Source organism: Barbus barbus, assembly GCF_936440315.1.
Source record: "Barbus barbus genome assembly, chromosome: 34".
Taxonomy (NCBI): Eukaryota; Metazoa; Chordata; class Actinopteri; order Cypriniformes; family Cyprinidae; genus Barbus; species Barbus barbus.
The window spans coordinates 17,896,812-17,902,811 of NC_136762.1; positions in this window are offsets into that span (position 1 = coordinate 17,896,812).

The following is a 6,000-nucleotide window of genomic DNA, read 5'->3' on the forward strand; positions in this document are numbered from 1 at the left end:
TTAAACACAGAAATCATCCAAGCATGTCCACAACTTCATTCCTAAATGTAGTGAACGATATGATGGCATGCAGTCGGGGCACCCAGGAGGGCAGTTTTTGAGCACCCCGTGGGCTGTTGACAATGTGTCATGGTTGGCAAGAGTGAGTGAGTGAGTGAGGGGCAGGAGGTTGAGTATGCGCTGGTACTGTGTTGAAATGCAGATGGGCTGAGACTCAGAGTCAGGGGTCGAGAGGGGGGCTGAGGTGGAAAGGTCAATCCGATGCTCCTCTCCATGCTTGGAGAGGGACCGTTTTTCCATGAGGATGGCTCCAGTGGTCGGGGTTAATGTGCTGGCTGAGGCAAGGAGATGTGTAGATGAATTCATTAGCGGAGGAGCAGAGGACCGTGGAGACGGACAGGCAAAGGGACAAAAGGCAGAGTCCACTCTGAAAAAGGGGGGGGGGCCGGTTTGGGCCCACCAGCACCATAGTGACAACATAAAACACAACAAGACTGTCCAAATATTCTCACTTTGATAAGATCCGATCGATTCATTCTCACTGTAGGTGCTGTCGTGCAAACACCCCTCTGTTTTAATCACTTTTTTGGTTTTTACGTGACAGCACATTAAGCACATGAATACATGTGTGATGATGGCGAAGGTGTTTCGAGATGTCAGGACAGACGCCATGGTTGATTGAGTGTGAAGTTTTTCTCTTTACTCATGAAATAATGGATAACTTTGGGTTTAACATTAGGTGGCATTTTGCCAGGTATTTGCACAAGATTGAGATCTCAGGGGGGCATCGAAAGAACATGCCAAACAGATACACTCAACATCTTGACACCGGTAATGCAACCTGGTTGTGTTGTCTGAGATCAGATGTGTTTTTTGGACACATAAAAAGTAAATAGGTGATTCCATAGCCCCTCTGGAATACATAGACATGTCTCAAAATGTATATTTATATTTATATTACTCTGCTTTAAAAGTACTTTTCAAGTGTCTGTACTTTATCAGTGTTTTTCTTTAGAAAGCTTTACTTCACAACATTCCAAAGCATAATATTGTACTTTTTACTGCACTACGTTTCATATTAAATATCATTTAATACTTAATTACATTAGAAATCTATTAATTTTACTCAAGTAAAAGTAATTCAAAGATTCACTTGAGTACAAGAAAGTCCTACATTTTTAATGTAAAACAAACAACTTTTATTTATGAAATGTAGTGCAGTAAAAAGTATGACATTATGCTTTGGAATGTAGTGAAGTAAAGTTTTCCAAAGAAAAACACTGATAAACTACAGATACTTTTAAAATGTACTTGAGTAAATAAAAATACTTCAATACTGTCTGCCTCTGTGTTCAGCTCTCCAGATTCCTCAGGAAAGAGATTCATCTCAAATATGGTATCTTGGCAAATATGTGCAAACTCGAGTCAGATATCTCAATGTCAGCTTGTGCTTTTTAACAAATTCTCCAAGACTTTCTGACCTGCTTTCCATAGTAATTTTACATACTCTAAACACAAATGGTGCTAAATAGCACTAGAAGTTATTCATTGGCTTATAATCATAGGGGAACCACTTTAAAATGCTATATAAAACCTATCTTTAAAAGAATAATTCACTCAAATGAAAATTTGGTCATCATTTACTCACCTTCAAGTTGTTCCAAACCTGTATAAGTTTCTTTCTTATGTTGAACACAAAAGAAGATACCATGGGGACTTCCATAGTATTTCTTTCCCTATGGAAGTCAATGGGGATCATCAACTGTTTGATTACCAGCATTCTTCAAAATATATTATTTTATGTTTAACACAAGAAAGAAACTTATACAGGTTTGGAATGACATGACGGTGAGGAAATTGCCAAAATTTAGATTTTTGGGTGAACTATGCTCTACAGCACCTTTGTCAAATGGTGCTATGAACCATAATTGGAGCCCCATTCTCCTTAGATTTTAGATATGTTACTCCACTCTCACAGTTTGCTATGAATGAGAATTTACTACAATGGCAAAAGCTGTTTTGAACCACTTTTATGCTTTTCTGAGGTCAAAAAGTCCAGTGTGGGGGCCCTGGAATATTTCCTTGGGAGCAAAATGGTTGAGAACCACCTTATCTTCAGGAAATGCACTGTATTTTAATGTCTTTTTTTAATCATTTCTCCAATTAAACTAAGAGACTAAGAGAGAGTTAGAGAACCTTTAAAGAACTGGGGCTTTCGTGGGAAGTCGTGGCCGTGGGGAAGTCGTGGCCTAATGGTTAGAGAGTCGGACTCGTAATCGAAAGGTTGCGGGTTCGAGTCTCCGGCCGGCAGGAATTGTAGGTGGGGGGAGGGAATGTCCAGCGCTCTCTCCACCCTCAATACCACGACTGAGGTGCCCTTGAGCAAGGCACCGAACCCCCAACTGCTCCCCGGGCGCTGCAGCATAAATGGCTGCCCACTGCTCCGGGTGTGTGTTCACGGTGTGTGTGTGTGTGTGTGCATTTGTTCACTACTCACTGCTGTGTGTGTGCACTTGGATGGGTTAAACGCAGAGCACCAATTTCGAGTATGGGTCACCATACTTGACAATACGTCACGACTTTGACTTAACAGTGTTGCTATAAAGCACCTTAACCAACACAAAGAACTGATGAAGAACCTCACTGGTCTTAACAGGTTCTTTATACATACCTCAATCACCCCAAAGAACCTCTGAAGAACTACTTTTGTGTGTGTATAGGTTTATACTTTTACTGTGCAACAATTGTACTTTTACTGTGAGCAATTTCTTGTTTTTTGAGTCCTGCGAATCTCATTTGTGTTCATTTGTAAGTTTTTAGGATAAACATCTGAGATGTCCTAAACAAGGTATTTTCAGTCTTTTTTGATGCCACAAACTTCATGTCAAAATTGACCTTTCTATTTCTAATATTTAGAGGCAACTGTATAAGTATTATAAATAAATTTATAAGTATACAGACATTTATATTGTAAAAAAACATTTAAAAAATATTTATAACTTTTTTTTTTTTTTAACTTTTTTTTCAGAATATAAATGTAATCAAAGTATTATTTGTAAAATATTTATTTAATTAGCTTTTTCTGCTGATCTCACCATTAAGTGTACTGTAAAATGACTTTCAATAGAACAAAATATTTGTGATTAGTTTGTTCATTCATTTTAATTTATTTTACATTTTTATTAATAATTATTTGTTTAATGTTATTATTTTATTATTAAAATACATTTTTATTTAAATGTATTTCAGTTAGGTTAATTTTAAATTATTATTATTATTACATTATTTTCCTCTGAACTTTTACTGGAAGCCATGTTCAAAAATATGTACTACTATTAAACAGCACCTTAACCCTCCTCATTAGTTTTATACAATATACTGTGTTTCAGATAATACTGTGTGAGTTGTAGGACAGTTTACAGTGAAGCGCATAAAACAATATCTCCATTTAGATCTGTCTTACACTGGCCACGACAACAGTGATTAGTGTCTGAGCTAGAGGGAAATGTGCTGATTCCTCACCTTATATCTGTTATTCATTAACAGCAGGCAAAAAAATGAAATAAAGAGGAAATAGATAACTTGCTACTGCTGCCATCAGAACAGGATGACAATTTGCTGACAGAAAAAAACATCTCGACACTTCTGTGACGTTTTGGCCTACCTGCGCAGTTAATAGGTGCAATAAGAATCAACCCACGAGACCCTGTTTAGGATCAGTAGGTTTATATCATCAGAGAAAAACTATGTGTGTGTAAACCGGAAAACCAAACCAAAGTCAAATATTCAGTTTAGATTTATAGGAATACAAACAATGGTTCTATCTTTGGAAAAATCATATAGTCAAATGTGTTTGAGTTGGTGGTGTAAAAATGCTGGGTGTCCTTGAACAGATCTTGAAGGTGAAAAGACATAAAAGTTGCATGCTGCATACTAAACATTGCTGTCTTTTACATGGTCATAAAAGTAGGCTATGACATTATTGCCTATAAACGACAGAAGACTGTACATTTGATGGTCGAATGCCTTTTGTTGGAGGAGGCTGTAAAAGCATCTTTCTGAACTTTTCATAAAGGCCTGTCAGCCTTCAGACTTAGACTTCTCACATCCCGATGGTATATTTGATTGGATTTAATTTGAATAAATGGGTTAAACAGTTTTGATCAGTATCTAAACTTGATATTTTTTTTATCTTTTAATCATATGATTTTGTATAGATTGCATTAACACTTAAGAAATGAAGTAATAAATCAGATAATTTTTAATTAGCATCCCTCAAATGAGCCTAATTTAAATGCCCTGAAGCGTATTTTTGTGAAAACATTGTGTTTGCTTTGCAGGCTTTTGGTAAGAGCGTTCCACTTCTCATGGCCGTCCTGCATGCCGCTGCATTAATGAAGCAGCTCCAAACCGAGCCTTCATCGCAGAGGAACCCATGCAGGTAATTGCCTTTGAATGTTTAATTGTGTGTGCATGTTGGGTGGCTGCTGGGAGGTGGAGACATTGAGTGAATTTGGGATCAAAATCACAAGCACCTGGTTTCAGTATGTTTCCGAAAAGATCTGGAGATCCAGTCGCAGGAAAAATTAGGCCTGAATTCAGGATTTAAGGTGAATCCAATAACTTGTCCCACAGATAGACAGAATGATGCCTTAAATCAGAAATAAAAACATGCTGATCATAGAAGAGGTAAATTTCGGCCAATGTTTGACTGAACTGCATTTTAATGCATTTTTGTATAGATTTATAAATATTGTTAGCTAAAATATGCTGTAAAAATGATGATTCAAAGTTGTAACTGGAGATAATTAAAAGTACATTTTACAAAAAACAAAAACAAACACACATTTTCACATTCAATGTGTTGATTGTTGATTCTTTGTGAAATTTCCTTGCAATTCCTGAGTGAATTTCTTTATATCTTAAAATAGGTATTTTAAATAAATCTAAAATAAAATATAAATATTAGATGAATAAAACATAAACTTCAAAAATCCATGAAACATTTGAAATGTTGCCTGGGCAACTACATGGTAAATTTGTTTTTGTTTTGTTTTTAAGTTGTAAATAAAGATTATTGGAGTATGATCAATAAATAAATATATACTATTTCAGTCTTGAAAACTTCACATTTATTTGAATGTGTTACTTGTCTATTCTTGGTAATTATTTGTGAAAATTACTTGCAATTTCTGAGTGAAAATAGTTTCTACATCATTTTTATTTTTTCAGTGTAGCTGAAATAAAATGTTTAAGCTGCAGTGCAAAAATTACTTTAAATACAAATTAATTAAAGCTGTAGAATACATTTTTTAAAAAGCTCCAAAACTTATAAAAGTGACAACATTGCATAACAAAATTACTAAAATATTAACTAAAATTAAAATACAAACTGAAAACATAAAACTAAATACTAACTCAAAATAATAATAAATACTATAATAGTATATAAATAATACTAAAATAACACTGGGATACACATCTAAAAATATAATTGTCCCCAAAAAGATAGTTTTATTTGTTTAACAAAATAAATATAGAGAATATATTTAAACTAGTACAACATCAAAAATAAGCAATAACCCTATTTACATAATATGTGTATTATATGTTGTTAATTCTCTCTCTGACCTCTGGGAGGCACTAGTGAGTGAAACTTTAACAGACTGCTCCACACAACAGGCCAGTGAGTAAAAAGCTCTGAAACTCCACCAGACTACTGAAACTCTTAAAACAGCCGCAGAACATGCAAATCGCCACCAAACGCAGCACACAGGGAACACTAATGACTACCTAACACACACACACACACACACACGCAGTCTTGTGGCTTGTGGCAGGTACGGAGGCCTTGGCCTTCTTACGGCTGGAATGTTTAGGAGTGGCAGGGTGTTGGCAGACTAAACATATATCCTTTTCTTTCAGTTTGAGTTTCATTTATGACACACAAACCTGATTTATACTACCATCCTCATTCCAACCACCAAAGAACATTGCGGA